Source organism: Onychomys torridus, chromosome 11, assembly GCF_903995425.1.
Source record: "Onychomys torridus chromosome 11, mOncTor1.1, whole genome shotgun sequence".
Taxonomy (NCBI): domain Eukaryota; kingdom Metazoa; phylum Chordata; class Mammalia; order Rodentia; family Cricetidae; genus Onychomys; species Onychomys torridus.
Window position 1 is genome coordinate 64,603,018 of NC_050453.1, and position 18,187 is coordinate 64,621,204.

Consider the following 18,187-nt stretch of genomic DNA (forward strand, 5'->3'; position numbering starts at 1 on the left):
TGCCTCCTCTGGAGCTGTTGGCAGATTTGAGGAGATAATGGTCAAGAACTTGGCCCGTGACAATCCACGAGGACTTTCTCACTAGATAGGCCTTAAGTCCAATGGGAAGGACGAAGCCACCTGTCTTAGAGGAGTGAGGGGAAGTTAGACATCACCAGCTTTGGAGCTCTGGCCTTGGCTGAGGCTGCAGCCTAAGCAGAAATGAAAGGCAGAGCTGGGAGCAGATGGGAGTCTGTGAACGAGCTGGGAGCTCAACCAGGGGAGCCCTGACAGGCTCAGCCTGGCCTGAGAGCAAAGGGCGGACTGGAGTGAGAGCTTTTGAGATAGGACTGAATGAAGGACACAGACGACAGGCAGACGGATGGATAGATAGATAGATAGATACATACATACATACATACATACATACATACATACATACATACATAGAGTGGTAAAGTGGCAGAGATTTTTGTTTTTCTTTTTTGAGACAGGGTCTATTATAACCTGGGCTGGTTTCAAGTTCACTATAAGGATAACCTTGAACTTGCAACCCTCCTCCCTCTGCTTTCCAAGTGTTGGGATTACAGGCACAAGCCACTATGCCCAGTTTAGTCAGAGCTGGGGACCAAACCCAGAGCCTCCTGCATGCTAGGCAAGCACTCTACCAACCAAGCCACATCCCTAGAACAATGGTCATATTCTTGAGGGCAATTCTTTTATGTTAAGCATGTAATATCTATGGCAACCTGGTAGGATAAATCATATCATGGGTTCTATTTTATAAAGTAGGAACCTAAGGAGGAGAGAGATTTGTAAGCAGTGGATCTAGGGCGTAAGTAACTCCTTGTATGTTTACTGGATAAAAGAGCAAATCAGTAAGTCACAATTCCTATGTGGGGAAGAGTGTTTTGTTGTTGTTTGTTTGTTTGTTTGTTTGTTTTTTTAAGCCTTTTCAACTTTCTCTCTCAAGCAACTTGATGATGTGTTTGAGATTCCTAATTAAAACCCTGGTCACAGACTGCTTAAAGGAGCAGCTCAAATGGTGTACAGGGCAGGCAAAGGGTGATCTTTAATGAGTTTATTTGACTGTAAAATGCAAGACAGTGAAGACTGTTATCTCAGGGAAGAGATAAAAGGCAAGCAGAGGCAAAGATAACAGATTTCGACAGCCACAGGATCGGCTCTCTGGAAATCACAGCTGTTTTCCGTATCTGCCAGCCAACTGGAACTCATCAAACTACGTTGTTGAAAGCCCACAGGTCCTGGCAGTTTAGAGAGGTATTCATGTTGAAAGCCACAGGTCCTGGCAGTTTAGAGAGCTTTTCATCCAGTTGCCATGGGAAAATGGCCTGCTAAGGAAGTGCAGGGATATCTTTTGGCTTCTCTAGGTTAAGGGGCATGCTTAAGAACAGTGAAATCAAGTTTACACACACACACACACACACACACACACACACACACACACAGATGTGCTTGGCTTGCAATCCTGAGGAACTGAAGTCAATCCCCAGGTCCCATATAAAAAGAGCCAGATGTGATGGCCACACTTGTAATCCCAGATCTGGAGAGATAAAGACATGCAGACCCCTGGTGCTCACCGACCAGCCAGCCAGGCCTACCTAGTGAGCTTCAGGCAGGTGAGAGACTGCCTGAAAGAAAAAAAGGTAGATGGTGCCTATGGTCTGACACCCACAGTTGTCCTCCGGCCTTCACACCCAGACTGGCACACACACAAACTGAAAAAAAAGTCAGAACTTTTTGGGTAGGCTTACAATTTTGCATTGGGCCACATTCTTAACCATCCTGGGGTCCATGTGGCCTGTGGACTGTAGGTTGGACACCCATGCTAGAGCTTACCTTCACTCATTCTGCATTCAACTGGGGAGCACACCCTCTCACGGGGGTCGTCAGGGAGAGAGACACCAGTGAGTGTCTCTGGACTGAAAGGCTATCTAGTACATATGGGTACCATGGGTACTGGAATGGCCATTGCTGTGGTCTGAATGCTTGTCCCCTCCCAGGCTTGTGTTAAAGTTTAGTCACCACTGCAAGCATAGTAAGAAGAAGGACTTTTAAGAGATGGTTGGACCAGGAACTCTCTGAAACTCACGAGTACGTTAACACTATTGTTGTTAGAGAACAAATTAATGATGAAATGGCTCAGTGGGTAAAAACACATGCCACCAACTGATGAGCTGAGTTCACACCCAGGCCCTACTTGGTGGAAAGAGAGAATTGACTTCCTGAGGTTGTCTCTCTCTCTCTCTCTCTCTCTCTCTCTCTCTCTCTCTCTCTCTCTCTCACACACACACACACACACACACACACACACACACACACACAAACTCATTTAATAAATGCCATGAGAAATGTGTGTTTTTTACTTACTATGCTCCTCTGTCCTTCCTTTCTCTCTCTGTCTGTCCTGCCACAACATGCTAGAGCAAGAAGGCGGTTACCAGATGCCAACCCCTCACCTGAACTTCCCAGTATCCAGAACTATGAGCCAACAAATCTTTGTTCATCATAACTTACTTACTTAGTGCAGAGCTGGGGCTGCTCCTCAGCTGGTAGAGTACTTGCCTGCCATGCACAGGGCCTTGGGTTCCATCCCTACCATCGCATAAAGCCTGGTGTGGTGATGCATGCATAAACCCAGTAGAGTACTATACACCTGCATCCTCAGCACTTAGTTGATAGAGTCAGGTGCATCAGAAGTGCAAGGTCATGCTCAGCTATATATTGAGTTGGAGGCAAGCCTGAACTACATGAGATGCTGTCAGATAGATAGATAGATAGATAGATAGATAGATAGATAGATGGATAGATGGATAGATGATGGATAGATAGATGGATAGATGGATAGATGATGGATAGATGGATAGATAGATGGATAGATGGATAGAAGGATAGATAGATAGATAGATAGATAGATAGATAGATAGATAGATAGATGATACATAGATAGATAGAGATACTAATTTGGAGAAAAAATAAATAAATTAGCCAGTCTGTGGCATTCTGCTGTAACCGCACAAAACAGACAAAGACAGCCATCTAGCCAATCAACAAGCTTTGGGCAGGACCTACTGTGTTCTGGTTCAATGCTTGGATCTGCCAGCAGAGTAAAATAGTCCCCTTGGGCTACAGCTCAGGGGACCTCATTTCTTTACAGAAACCGACAAGCTAGGCTACAAGTTGAAGCAAGTCAGTTTCAGGTGGAAAGCCAGCTGCATGAACTAGCTCTCGGCCGCTCTTAGCCAACCAACACGCTGCCTCCAGCCTCATCTGCCTGTCATCAAGGCAACTGGGTCAACTGCATCTGGTTGCCAAGGGCCGCTGCCAGCCGTCTCCCCTTCCTGCCGTTTCATCACCCATTTCCTCTGACTCCTTGGCCTCACCCACAGTACTTCTGTCCGCTGCTGTCCCTTGAGCTGACATTCACGCCAAGCACAGTCACCTTAGAAATTTCGTTTTCACTGGGCTTTGCGTGTCGCACACTTCTGACCCCCCCCCCAAGACACCCCGTGATCAGTTGCTACCCAGCAGCTTGGCTGAGGTGAAGGGGGAAATGGGGTTAGCATTTACTGAAAGTGGGCAGGCTGGAGTGGAAATCCCCAAAGAGAAAGATGCAAAGTATACTCTTTCAGCAAGGATGGAGAGAGCTGTGGAACCAAAGTAAGTGTGGGCACCAGAACACAATGCAAAATTCGTTCTATGGTGAGAGGAAAATGTGAAGACTATGTCTCTTGAGGTGAAAAATAAAAATTTTCAAACCTGTAAAATAATAAAAAGAATAACTTAATAATGCCCTGATGAAATAAGTTGTGCCTACCTTTTTCTCCAAGTCCTTTAAAAAAAAAAACAAAACAAAACAAAACAAAAAACATGATAACCAGGTGTCATCACGGCTGTCATGCAGCAGTCAGGAGGCTGAGGCAGGGGGATGGAAAAGTTTAGGTTAGCCTGGGCTACATAAAACCCTTCTGCAGAGGAGAGAGAGAGAGAAAAAGAGGGTAAGGAATGAGAGGAGAGGAGAGGAGGAGAGGAGAAAGAAGAGAGGTCTAGGGCTGTAGCTCAGTTATTGGAGTGCTTGCCTAGGGCACACAGGGCCTTGGATTCAATCCCCAGGACCCCATAAAGCTGGTGTGGGGATGCATGCCTGCAACCTCAGCACTCTGGAGGCTGAGCCAGGAGGACAGAAGTTCAAGATGATCCTTGGCTTTGTGTCAAGTTCAAGCTCAGCCTGAGCTACACAAGTCTTGTCTCAAAAAAAAAAAAAAGAAAGAAAGAAAAAGAAAAAGAAAAAATGAAAAGGAACCATGTGGGAGTGGGGGTGGAGATAAGGAGAAACCTGCTTTTTGATGCTTTGGTCTCGTGTCCCCCACCTTCCACCTTCCATCCGTGAAATGCCAATCATTTTCAGAAATAAGAGCTATTGCTACTCAGTCATCCTGCTGGAGGTGGCTGTGTGTGTGTGTGTGTGACTTCTTGGTGGGCCTTGCTTCGTGTTAAACACAGTAAAGCTGGTAAACGTCTGCCTCTTTAATGATGTGAAGTCAAGCAAGCTCTATTTCCTATAGACTCTGCAGTGTGACAGAGTCAAGTCTGCTCCCGGGTCCCTTCCTGTGGAAGGGTGCTTGTTTTACAGCTGGACCCCATTTCTGCACTTCACCTCTTTCAACAAATGTTGTTCACTTGCGGCCTGTGTCACTTTTGAAGATAGCCAGCACCTCCCCACAAGAGTGTCTCCCCACAAGAGTGTCTCTCCACAAGAGTGTCTCTTGCTTCAAGTCATGTAAGCCAAAAGGAATCTCCCTGCGCATTTCATGCATAGTAATCCATTTCATCTCTACAGTGCCCTAATTTGGATAGATTAAGTTGTTATTTCCAGTGTGTGTGTGTGTGTGTGTGTGTGTGTGTGTGTGTGTGTGTGTGTGTGTAATAAGTTAGTGATGCACTTAGCTGTGTGTGAACATGTGGAGACCAGAGGTGGACTTTGGGTGTCTTCCTCTGTTACTCTCCACTTTGTGTTTTTGAGACTGAACCTGGAGCTGACCGCTTCAGCCAAACTGGCTGGCCGGTGAGCAGTTGATGGTCCTCCGGTCCCTGACTCTCCAAGTGCTAAGATTACAGACATGTGCCATGCCTGGCTTGCACGACAGCACTTCACCCACTAAGTCATTATCCCCATTTTACAGAAGAGAAAATGTGTCTGTGAAACTCCCTGGTCTGTGTGTTTCTGGGAGGGGGTCATAGTACCGCTAGGCGTGTTCACATGCAGCTGCACACTATAGCCCTTGTCCTCCTGGATGTAACTACTGAATCTAGGGTTTCAAACTATCCCACTCTGTCAGCATTTGGTTGTATTGTAACCACTCCTATGCCCTTGGCTTTCTCCAGATACAGTTCTCATGTCTTCACAGAGAATTCACCAGAAGACAAATGTTGCCCAGGGTCCAGATTGCCCATTTGGCATGCAGGAATACGTTAGCCAGCCTTCCATCTTCATGAGCCAAAGAGAGACTGCGACCCCTGAGGGCCCATCGTGGTACTCATCCACAAGCCAGGTGGATACAAGGGGTACAGTCCCTGCCTCTCTGCCCTCCCTTCCAACTGGCCAGGCCAGACAGCAATCATCCCTCAAGGCCCAGCTTAGTTCATCTCCAGAACGGAAGCCCATTCCGATCCCTTGCTTTGATTCGCCCAACAGTGTGTAATTTCCAGACCTGTCCTCTCCCTTTGTGTCTTTGACTTCCAAAGGGCAAGGGCAACAGCTTGTGCTTATGTGTACCTAATAACCACTGTAAGGCTCACTGACTGGGCTGGAGAGACGGGTCAGGGGTTAAGAGCATTGGCTGCTCTGAGGAGCCCAGGCTCGATTCCCAGCCTCCACATGATGCCTCACAGCCATCTCTAACTCCAGTCCCAGGGGATCCAATGTCCTCTTCTGGCCTCCACAGGCTCTAGGCACACATGTAGTGTACAGACATACACACACACAAACATGTATACATATTTTTTTTTAAGCTTCACTGAGGGGTGGGCTAGCAAGATGTCTCAGCTACACACACCTGACAACCTGAGTTCAAAGCCTAAATCCCAGGGTAGGTGGAGAGAACTGGCCCCCAAAAGTTGTCCTCTGACTTCCATACACATACTGAGACCTGTATGCTCTTGTCTTCACATACACCATACATATGCTGGGGAAATGGCTCCATCAGTTCAAGCACTTACTTTGTAGAAGGCCAGGTGTGTTAGCACAGACCTGTAATCCTGGTGATACTGAGGTAAGTGGACTGACAGATCCCTAAAGCTTGCTAGTCAGCTAGCCTACTGAAGTTCCGGGTCAATGAGAGATCTTGTCTCAACCAAAAAGTGGTGCCTGAAGAATGATACTCAGGGTGTCCTTTGGCCTCCACATACACGTGAACATATGTGTATGGAGGGTGTGTGTGTGTGTGTATGTGTGTGTGTGTGTGTGACCTGGATGCAGAATGAGGAGCAGGCACACTTCCTGCTCAACCTCTGTACATGGGTTTGGGGAACTTGGGTCCTCATGTTTGCACGGCAGACACTTCCCCAGCCCACGCCTGCTTCTTAATCTGGAAAGTCAAGGTGGTCAAGACAGCACCTACCCTATGAAGTCACTGTGACTTTCACTGTTGGTCTACATCAAGCTCACAGCAGCATACCCCCATAGCCTTAGCCATTTTTTGTCCATGTCACACCCCTCTTCTTTTTTATTTTTCACTCACATAAAGCTTTTACACAGACATCTGATCTTCTGCCTGGCGCGTACTTTGTGTCCAAAAGCCCACCTTAAAATACAATGGTGACTTTTTTTTTTTTTTTTCCAAAAGCAATGATCAGAAATGCCTCCCAGCCGGGCATCATGGACCAAAAGGACTCCAGCAGACGTACTCAAATGCCAGTGCTACCCCATAGCATGTCTGAGTCCCAGCTCCTTTACCTGTGAAATGGGGCTGATGACATTTTCCTCACGTCTTTGTTGAAATCAGAAGCAATGTCAGGTATCACATCAGCTGAGATGTGGTAGGCACTTGATTAACACAGAACCTTTCACCATCACCACTGCCATCACGAACTAGCTTTCATTGTGTTCTGTAAAGTACTTACTACAAAGATAGGGATTTTTTTCTTTTTTCTTTTTCTTTCTTTTTTTTTTGTTTGTTTGTTTGTTTGTTTGTTTGTTTGTTTTTGAGACAGGGTTTCTCTGTGTAGCTTTGTGCCTTTCTTGGATCTTGCTCTGTAGATCAGGCTGGCCTTGAACTCACAGAGATCCATCTGCCTCTGCCTCCCAAGTGCTGGGATTAAAGGCATGCACTACCACTACCTGGCCTTTTTTTTTTTTCTTTTGAGTCAGGGTCTATGTAGCACAAGCTAGCCTCAAACTCACTATGTAACCATGGATGACCTTGAACTGGAAGCCTGGGAGCCTCTTGCCTCTGTCGCCTGAGTACCAGATGACAGGCATGTAGCTCCAGGCTCAGCTTCAAAACTTATGTCTTAAGAGTAATTTGGGTTTTTTTTTTTTAAGATTTATTTATTTATTATGTACACAGAAGAGGGCGCCAGATCTCATTACAGATGGTTGTGAGCCACCATGTGGTTGCTGGGAATTGAACTCAGGACCTCTGGAAGAGCAGTCGGTGCTCTTAACCTCTGAGCCATCTCTCCAATACAATAGTAGTTTTAAATAGCAGTTTAAAGAATTCTTGACTCCTCAGCTACAAGCCGGCACGAGTTTCATAAATTGCACAACTCCAATACTTTCTACCAATTGGTGATGATAGGTGAGAAAAATCTAAAAACAATTTTGAGTTGTATCTATATCTGAGACAAATTTCTGTTTCACTATACATATTGAAGCACAAATTTAAAATTCCTGGAACTGTGGTGTCGTTCAGCTGGTAGAGTACTTATCCAACATGAATGGGGTTTGATCCCAGGTGTGCCAACAATGGCTTTGATCCCATCATTCAAGAGGTGAAGGCAGGAAGATTCAGGAGTTCAAGATCCGTGTCAGGCACACACTGAGTTAAAGATCAGCCTGGGCTACAGGAAACACTATCTCTAAAATAAAGAAGATGGAATAAGTTCCTACCATGTTCCAGCTGATTGTTATCCCTGACACTGTTTCTGATTCCTACAAGGATATGGAGATTTTTTTATAATAAAATAATGAATGATGAAACTTTTCAAAATGAAGGATTTGGCTTCAGTGGTATCCTATGTATGATTTCATGCCCTATGCCATAGCATGCTTCACTATTTTAATATAACTTGACATCCGTAGAAGACAGTGAGAGCTGTTCAAGATGCCCCTTGCCTTATGGTGGAGGAGCAAGTACCCAAAATTGGGATTCACTACCTGAAAATCATTTTCAGATGAGGTGTGTGTATGCGTGTGTGTGTGTGTGTGTGTGTGTGTGTGTGTGTGTGTGTGTGTGTACATATATAATCAAATAGCTTTTTGCCTAGCAGAATTAGGAACATAAGACCATTTGGGGGCAGTTATCCTATTTCACAGGTCAAAAAAAAAAAAGCCCGAGATGTGAGAATTGCCCCTAAGGGTCAGTCCTTGGTCACGTTCCCTTGCTTGGCTCCTCTGGCTTGAATTTCTACATTTGTTCTAAGCTCGAGCAACGGCCATTTCTTCTCTGACTTGGGTGTAGAAAAATGTGAGATCTAGGCCACCAGAGAGAGATTTACATCCACCATGTATGTGAGACTAAAAAGAACACAATACCAGAGCAAGGAGAGAAATTCCAATTTGATGGAATCCCGTTTGATCGATGTCATTGACTATCTTATCTATTTTTTTTTAATTATTACCTAAAAACCATGAGTCAAAAATACGTTTGGTGGAGAGGTGAGGCTGTGGCTTAGTTGATAGAGTGCTGGCCAAGCATGCGGGAAGCCCTGGGCTCCATTCCTAGCACCATATAAACTGGCTGTGGTGGGACAGGCCTGCAATTCCAGCGATGAAGAAAGAGATGGACACAGGAAGGTCAGAAGACTGACATCATGCTTGGCTGCATACTGAGGTTGAGGCCAGCCTGGACTATAAGAGACGATGTCTAAAAACAAACAAACAAACAAACAAACAAAAAAACCCAGTGAGGAGAGCTACACAGCTCTGAGTCTTCAAGGCACACTGAGTTAGAGAAGAAGCAACTGCCAGAACATTCCCAGAAGAGTGAGCTGTTAGTCAAGCGGGGATCTGTGGTATTGGTATATTTATGGAAAACCCCATTATTTACAGCAATTCAAAGAGAGCGAGGCCAGAAGACACTGGGGCACAATGGTGTTATCCAGAAGCCCTTCCTTGGATTTGATGATGTTGAACGCTCTTTGCCAGAATAAAACGGGTAGACCAAAAGTGGCTTCAGAGAGTGGCCTGCACAGTCTCTCCAGCTCTGTTCCGGACTGTGTAGAGAGCCGCCACATTCCTGGAAGGAGTGTATACAACTCACAATGTCTACACCACTGAAGAAAATGTCTGTCCCTGTCCCAAGCAGCCATTAACTGCCTGAGAGGGGCAGCGTCTCAGGCTTGAGAGTTCTCAGGACACACCTGTTCATGTCGTGGCTCCTCGGTGTTCTAAGATCAGATGGGAGATGGAGACCACCCCACCCCAGTGACCCCTGCTCTCAGCATACTGTCCTCATGATTACCGTCTGAGTACCAAAAGGTGAGTCATATCTATGGTCATAGCATCCTGGATGTGCCCAAACCTCATCAAAATATGAGTTATTCTGAAATTGTAATTTCCTGAAGTTTTCTCCTATTCATCAACTTTATTGTTATTTCACTATTCATTAACATCTCTGCTAGAGAATGCAAGATGTGAAACAAGGCTCTAAGGACACCATAAAGAAAATATTTAATCTGGTCAATATTAATAGAAAAAGTCTTTAGGGCTGGTGAGATGACTCAGGAGGTAAGGTGCTTGCTGCCAAGCCTGATGACCTGAGTTTCATTCCCAGAACCCACATGATGGAAAGAGAGAGCTGACTCACCCAAGCTGACTTTTGCCCTCCACAAATGCGTGCACTGAGGTACACACATGCCCAACACATACACACAAATAAATAACTTTTTTTTTTCCGTTTTTTTGAGACAGGGTTTCTCTGTGTAGTTTTGGTGCCTGTCCTGGATCTCGCTCTGTAGACCAGGTTGGCCTTGAACTCATAGAGATCCGCCTCTCGAGTGCTAAGATTAAAGACGTGTGCCACCACCACCTGGTGGTGGTAGCATCTTAACAGAATGATGGTCCCTAAAGCCACTTTAGAAAGATCCTTTAAAAAAAACATGTTTTTGGCCAGGCGGTGGTGGCATACTCTTTAATCCTAGCACTTGGTAGGCAGAGACAGGCAGATCTCTGTGAGTTTGAGGCCAGCCTGGTCTGAGTTCCAGGACAGCCAGGGCTGTTATACAGAGAAACTCTGTCTCAAAAGACAAAAAAGAAGAAGAGGAAGAGGAAGAGGAAGAAGAAGAAGAAGAAGAAGAAGAAGAAGAAGAAGAAGAAGAAGAAGAAGAAGAAGAAGAAGAAGAAGAAGAAAAGAGAAGAAAAGAAAGAAAGAAAGAAAGAAAGAAAGAAAGAAAGAAAGAAAGAAAAGAAAGAACAGAAAGACAGAAAGAAAGAGAAAGAGAGAAAGAAAGAAACAGGAAAGGGGAAAGAAGGAAAGGGGAAGGAGAGAGGAGGGAAGAAAGGGGATAATGGAGAAGTGAAGAGAAAAGGGAAAGAGAGGAGAAAACCTAATAGCCAATTCCTTCGCATAGCCAGAGTCATGGGTAAGTAGCAAGGGGATCCATGCTGTGTGGTGGAGGAGCCAGGCTCTCATAGACTCCTGGTGCTGTGTGGTGGAGGAGCCAGGCTCTCATAGACTCCTGGTGCTGTGTGGTGGAGGGGCCAGGCTCTCACAGACTCTGGAGGCTGTGTGGTGGAGGGGCCAGGCCCTCACAGACTCTGGAGGCTGTGTGGTGGAGGGGCCAGGCCCTCACAGACTCTGGAGGCTGTGTGGTGGAGGGGCCAGGCCCTCACAGACTCTGGAGGCTGTGTGGTGGAGGGGCCAGGCTCTCCCAGACTCCTGGTGCTGTGTGGTGGAGGGGCCAGGCCCTCACAGACTCCGGGTGCTGTGTGGTGGAGGGGCCAGGCTCTCACAGACTCCGGGTGCTGTGTGGTGGAGGGGCCAGGCTCTCCCAGACTCCTGGTGCTGTGTGGTGGAGGGGCCAGGCTCTCCCAGACTCCGGGTGCTGTGTGGTGGAGGGGCCAGGCTCTCCCAGACTCCTGGTGCTGTGTGGTGGAGGGGCCAGGCTCTCCCAGACTCCTGGTGCTGTGTGGTGGAGGGGCCATGCCCTCACAGACTCCTGGTGCTGTGTGGTGGAGGGGCCAGGCCCTCACAGACTCTGGAGGCTGTGTGGTGGAGGGGCCAGGCTCTCCCAGACTCCGGGTGCTGTGTGGTGGAGGGGCCAGGCTCTCCCAGACTCCGGGTGCTGTCATCCTCAGAATGCCGACTTTTCCTTCTCATGCCTGTTCACTTATGGAGTTGAGATAGCCATTCCAATTCCAGCCAACTCTCTCACAGTTGGTTTCAAGGCAGAGAGCAGGCAGAGGGAACAGGCTTCTTTCCCATATCTCCACATTATTTATAAAAACAGTCCTTCCATGAAACCCTTGCTTGTGGCCCTTAGGTCTCAGAAGCCGGGTCTCATCTCAAGGGAGGCTAAGTCATATGGGTCTTTACAGCATCCAGGCTAGATGGAGAAGGAGGCAGGAAAGACTTTGAAATGACTCAAGGGAAAGCTGAGCACTAATATCTGACACCAGAAAACACTGCTTCATTTGACAAAGAAGAGAGAGAGAGAGAGAGAGAGAAACTGAGGCTGGGAAGTTCAGAAATGTACATTTCGCATTTGTTTACTAGACACATAGCTAGTTGGTTGGTGACATGGCTAAAGCTGAAAGCTGGGTCAGCCAGACCCTAGCCTTCTACATGCGTGTTAGAACACATGGAGTTTGCCAAGAAACCGAAAGGAGGCAGGTAGCAATGGGGATTTTTGTATCAGACAGCTGAAACAATGTTAAGGGCAGAGAGTTGGTTTTTCTTGAATAATATAGACACTGCCTGCCACTTCTCTTTCTCATTTTCTTTTTTGATTGTGTGTGTGTGTGTGTGTGTGTGTGTGTGTGTGTACAGGGAGTGGAGAGAGCCCTGAGTGAGTGAAGTCCTGAGTGAATGTTTGTTGACAGGAGCTGGCCATGTTAAATGGCAAAACCTTTCCCCTGGGGTAAAGTTTAGAAGCATTGCAAAGCCTTCCTCAGAGGACCCAATGTTAAAAATGTGGCCTGAGACAGCTCTCTTGCAGAGACTGCTTTGTCAATGGAGATTAGCTATGTGGTGATGTATTGTGTCCCCCAATATACTGCATCTCCCAATAAAATTTACCTGAGGATCAGAGGAAAAAGCCAACCACTCTATTAACACAAAAGTCAGGCAATGGTAGAACATGGCTTTAATCCTATCACTTGGCAGGCAGGAATCTGTCTGGATCTATGAGTTCGAGGCCATATGGGGAACAGAGCCAGGTGTGGTGGCACATGCCTTAAATTTCAATACTAGTTAACCATAGAGGTCTGGAGGTCTGTACAGACAGACAGGAAGTGACAGAGCTGAGCAGGAAGAAGAAATGATGTAGCTGGACTGAGAGAGCAAATGAGAGAACAGAACAGCAAGGCTTATAGGTGTGGGTAGACAGGAAGTAGCTCGCTTTGAAAGCTGTGGAGTTGGTGAGGTGAGGTTAGCTGCGGCTTTCCCTATTTCCCTGATCTCTCAGGTTTTTACCCCTATATCTGGCTCCATGTTTTTTATTTAATAAGACCATTTAGAAATTTATCTACATAGATAAACCTGTCTCCTTGATCCAGCTGCCTCCATGTTTATCTGTATGTCATGACCCCACCTCCTTGGCAACTCTGCCTCTCTGTCCAAATCTATATGATAGACAGCCTGTGCTTATGGAGGGCTATGACTTCTCCAGCAGAGAGTCCAGATGGCCTAATTCCAGCTTTTGTCTGTATGTCTGCATTTTCTTCCTTCCCTTACCACCCCTGTCAGGTCCATCCCCGAAGCTTTGCTGGATGTCACACATGGGTTTGAATTTGTATTTGTGGCAGAGTGAAACTGTGCACATGGGGGAGGAGGGAACCTCGGTGTGTATGTGGCCAGAAGACCACCTTAGTGCTATTCCTTGGGTGTTCTACCCCTTTTGTTTGAGACATGGTTTCTCATCGGCCTGAACTTCAACATGGATGCTCGGCTACCTGACCCAAAAGCTTTCAGAAAGATATCCTGCCTCCACAGGCCTCATAGCGTTAGAACTCCAAGGGAGCACCCTCATGCCGAGCTTTTTATGTGGGTTCTGAGAAGCTGAACTCAAGTCCTCATCTGTGCAAAGCAAGTACTTCATGGAGCCATCTTTTTAGCCAACACAGCCACCTTTCTGCTAGAAAACAGGCACTTAGCTTTTAATATTTTTTACGTTTTATTTATTTATTTGTTTGTTTGTTTGTTTGTTTGTTTGGTGTGTGTGTGTGTGTGTGTGTGTGTGTGTGTGTGTGTGTGTGTGTAATTGTCTGGCACATTTGTGCAGGTATCCTCAGGGTCAGAAGAGGGCACTAGATTCCCCTAAACCCATGAATCTGGAGCTGGACAACATGAATGCCAGGAACTGGACTCAGTTCCTCTGGAAGAGCAGGAAGCATTTTTTTTTTTTTAACTAAAGGAACTTCTGGTTAAGATTTGAATAGACCATACCAAGAGTTATCTAGTTCACAGTTCCAATGTAGAAATACATATCAAGATTGGCTCAGAATATGATTCCCTACCTTTATCCAACATGTTGGGGGCATGGGAGCTGGAAAGAGCTAACATGCTTCAGAAAATTAAAATTCATGTTCTATTTAAATTTTACAAAATGTAAAGGCTACTTACTGTCAAGATCAGCCAGAAAAAAAAAAATCATTAGTTACTAGTCTTGTGTTGTGCCACTGAGTGTCCTTGAGACCCTAACATGTGCTGCTGAACTTGATTTGGCTTTACTTCCTTCTTTATGACTTCAGAGATGATTTTTTTAATGGCTGTAGATGCTGGAGAGATAGACAGTCCAGGGGCTAAGAGCTAATCCTGCTCTTGCAGAGGACCTGAGTTCAGTTCCCAGCACCCACAATCGGTGATTCACAACCACCTAGAATCCCAGCCCCAGTGGTCTCATGCTCTCTTCTGGCCTCTGCAGGAAACTGCACACGTGTGCCCAAACACACACGTGCACATAGAGAGAATTAAAGAAACACATCTCTTTTAAGATAAAAAGCTTCTAAAACTAGATTATTTTATATTTTTAATTTTCTGCCTTTGGGAGGATAGAATCTTGATTCTTTGTGGATAGTTATTAAAGACCCATCTTTTGACAGAATAGAACAATGTCCTAAATGGTATTAAGAAAGCAACCACTCTGAGCTGGAATCCAGGGCTAAATTACTTGATTCTCTTATGAAATAAAGAGATGAGGTGTTGGTTGCTCCTGAGCAGATCCATCCCAGATCATGTACACTGGGATGCATACACCTTCACGTCTTCTATAAAGAAATGCTTTTATAAAGAACAGTTAAGTGCTCACTAAACATTAGAACAAGACTGAGAAGATTAGCATGGTCCCCGTGCAAGGATGACAAGCAAATTCATGAGGTGTTGCAAATTTTCCATGGAAAAACTGAAAGAGTCTACAATATCACTCAGCCTGCTATGGACATCATTGTAAACAAGCAAGTATAGTCAGACTTTCATTGGATCACCAGTGCCCAAATAATGACATGGGAACTCCTTATTAATTATCAAAGCTTGGCCTTAGCTTAGGCTTGGTCCCAACTAGCTCTTGTAACTTAGATTAACCTGTTTCTATTAATCTGTGTTCTGCCATGTGGTTTGGTTTGGTTTGGTTTGGTTTGGTTTGGTTTGGTTTGGTTTGGTTTTGTTTTGTTTAGCCTTTCCTCCATTCTGTATGTCCAACTCCCTCTGTGTCTGGCTGGACAATCCTGCACACCTCAGATTCTTCCTGAGTTCCTCTCCCCAGAAATCCTTCCTATCCTTTCCTGCCTAGCTATTGGCCATTCAGCTCTTTATTAAGCCAATCAGAAGGCACTTTAGTCAGAAACACATCTTTACAGTGTACAGAAAGATTATCCCACAACAAGGAATTTAAGAGCAAGATTCCTACCAAGAGAATTGATGTACATGTTGAGCACATTGAACACTCTAAAAGCCAAAACAGCTTTCTGAAGTGGGTGAAAGAAAATGACCTGAAGCAAGAAGCCAAAGAGTAAGGCACCTGGGTTCAAGTGAAGCTCCAGTCTGCTCCACCCAGAGAATCACATTTTGTCATAACTAACAGGACCTAGATGGTAAAGCATTTTTCCAAAAGGAAAAATAGAAAAGTGAGCAGTTGAGGACTAGGGATGCAGCTCAGTGGTAGAGTGCTTACCTAGTGTGCACAAGGCCCTGAGTTCAATCCCTGCCGCTCTAGTAAACAAAAGAACAAATAAATAAGGAAAAGAAAAAAAGGGTAATTGATAACTTTGAAATCACATGACACTTCTAATAGATTGTGGTCTTCCATTTATTAAGAACCCTATTATTGCTTCTCAGCCTTTTGGCTAAGATCAAGTGAAGAACCTTGTCACTATTTCTGAACACAGAAACAGTGCATTTATGGTTTCAAACGACCAACTAGTGTGTCTAATTTTAGAATAAAGGCAATTCATAAATAGTCTTCATCTGTGACCCCTGTAGAGTAGTTCTTGGAAATTCTTACGTCACGCCTATACTCACTGGTACCCCATGACTATGACAAGCTTTTGGTAGTTGGCAGGGAGTTGTCCAAGCTTTCTCCTCAAAGTCCTACCTCTCTGCCCTTCCAGTGTCAGAATGGCTTCCCCTGAAGCAGTTGAGGCAATAGTCCCTTCTTAAGATAGACCTAAGTCTCATCTCCATCCGTCACAGAGATCATAGAGAAAGACCTATGAGTATGATGTATACAAACTGACACCTCTCAGATCCCCTGCCACGGAGAAACTTGCTTTCCAGATGTAAGAACTGTAGCCAACAGATGGCTGCCAGCTGTCAGTATTTTCATGGTCACCCTTGTGTAGAAAGAACCACTCTGCCAAGGTTGTGCATTCTCAGCATGATCTGCATTTACTGGCTGTGAAAGGCAGTAGGCTGCAAGCTAGGACAGCTTGGTTTGGCATGCGGAATACAGGTAGGCAATACTCTCTCCAGAGAGTCCCAGAGGGCTGGCCAAGGTTTTTGTTGCCCTTGAGTTTCTGATGCTTCTGTCTTCACCTCCCTGGAGCTGGGATTACAGGAGTGTATCACCGTGTATGCTTTATGCCATGCTGGAAGATCAGAGCCTGAGCTTTGTGCACACTAGCCAAGCCCTCCAGCAGCTCAGCCACATTCCTAGCAAGTCATGAACCAACACACTATCAACTAGTCTAGTTGTGATTAGTTTCCCTTAGTACTCAGCTACTTCCTTTTCCTGTTTAGGGATTGCATCATGGCCCCACATAGCTTCTAGTCATCCTGTTTCTCTAGGCCATTGGTCCTCCCACAGGATTTGATATGTAGTATCTTGAATCTAAAGATCTGTCTTAGAATCTCTTTCTACAGGTAGACATGGTGGTGTTTGCCTGGTATCCTAGCATTTAAGAGGTAAGGACAAAAAGACAAGGTATTCAGGGTCACTTTCACGTGCATAGAAAGTCAGAGCCCAGCCTGAGCTACATAAACCCCCATGTTTAATTTTTTTTAATTTAATTGTAAAAAAGGGGCTAGAGAGATGACTCCATAGTTAAGATAACCTGCTGCTCTTTCAGGGTACCAGAGTTTGGTACCCAGTACCCACATATGGTGGCTCACAACCAACTTTAACTCCAGCTCCGGGGGGGTCCAATGCCCTCTACTGGCCTCCAAAGGCACTCACACATGCATGGCACACACACACATAGTCGCACATACACATTAGTAGAAATAAATCTTTAAAAACTTACAAAAAAAAAAGAAGATAATAATCTGTTTCTAGACCTAGCCTGTGTGTGACCATTGGCTGCCTGCACAACAACTTTGCTACCTTCTTCTTGCTAACAGCATCCCAGTGTCATTAATCACAATGTGTCTATGGGGAAGAAACTAATTCCCATCTTGCTTTTTGTTGACTGGCATTTGATCCAGACCTAACCAAGACATGAGGGAATGCTTTCCAGGAGCTTTCCCTCAAAAGAACACTTTCCTCTTGGTTGATAACTAAATAAAAGTTACCGTATTGGGGCTCTACACATCGCTGGGTATTGATATGCAGTTAATAGTTGCTGAGGGAGGAAGAGGTATGTTCTTCAGTAGTGTAGGGGCAGGTGCCTGTGCTCCTGGTAACAAACCTTCACTCATGCGCCTTGTCTTAGGGTTTCTATTGCTGTGAAGAGACGCCATGACCACAGCAACTCTTATAAAGAAAAGCATTTAACTGGGGCTGCTTACAGTTCAGAGGTTTAGTTCCTTGACATCATGGCAGCATGCAGGCAGACATGGTGCTGGAGAAGGAGCTGAGAGTTCTACATCTGTATCCTCAGACAGCAGGCCAGCCAACAGGAAGAGAGAGTGAGCCACCGTGCCTGGTTTGAGTTTCTGAAATCTCAAAGCCTGCCCCCTATGACGCACTTCCTTCAACAAGACCACACCTACTCCGGTGAGGCCACACCTCCAATGACACCGCTCCCTGTGAGTCTATGGGTCTATTTTCATTCAAGCCACCACACTACCGGGTGCTGGCCTCGAACTCACAGAGATCCGCCTGGCTCTGCCTCCCGAGTGCTGGGATTACAGGCGTGTGCCACCACTGCCCCAGCATTAAACTCAGCTTTTTGCATGGGTAGTAGGACTCCAAACCCAGGTGTTCACACTTTTATGGCAAGAACTCTTAACCACTGAGCCACCTCCCCAGCCCAGAATATCATGAACTTTTAAGAGCATGGGCCCCACAGAGGCTGAATTGGACAGTAGTTCTTGCCAAGGCAGCAATAGACCCTTAGTGGCCAGGTCTTCACTGCTCTGCTCTCCTGTGTATC

General features: G+C 45.7%; 1 pseudogene; it reads left to right on the forward strand.

Annotated features, from left to right (window-relative positions):
- The first annotated feature begins 14,670 nt into the window (after positions 1 to 14,670).
- Positions 14,671 to 14,771, forward strand: LOC118593618 (annotated as a pseudogene).
- Positions 14,772 to 18,187: the final 3,416 nt, after the last annotated feature.